Below are 490 nucleotides of genomic sequence, written 5' to 3' on the forward strand. Positions count from 1 at the left end.
CTTACATAGTTGTGGGAGATAATTCCACCAATTTAAAGGCAAAATATGGTACGGTAACAGAGTTGACGCAAGATTTATGGACACACATTTTTAGAAGAAAAAAGTTATTTTTAAACAATTTAATGTTGTAGAATTAAGTAAATTAGTATTTAGGCCTTTTATAAATAAAATGAATGAAATATTACAAAAAGAAAAGTACAATAAAATATTTTGATTACACAATGATACATGATGGAAAAAATGCACTGACTAATTCGGACAACAAGAAATCATGATTTTTTTTAGCTATTTAAGACACTTTTTACACAAATTATTATATTGTTATTGACTGTAACATCTTGTAATTCATAACAATAAGTAGCAAATTATTAAAATAATAAAAAATATAACCATTTGAACAAAAATCAGAAAAAAATAATGACTTCGGACACCAAATGTACCTGCAATTATAGAATCACCCATATATATATATATATATACACTGAACAAA

This window comes from Sinocyclocheilus grahami, unplaced genomic scaffold (assembly GCF_001515645.1).
Source record: "Sinocyclocheilus grahami isolate Dianchi unplaced genomic scaffold, SAMN03320097.WGS_v1.1 scaffold432.1, whole genome shotgun sequence".
Classification (NCBI taxonomy): Eukaryota; Metazoa; Chordata; class Actinopteri; order Cypriniformes; family Cyprinidae; genus Sinocyclocheilus; species Sinocyclocheilus grahami.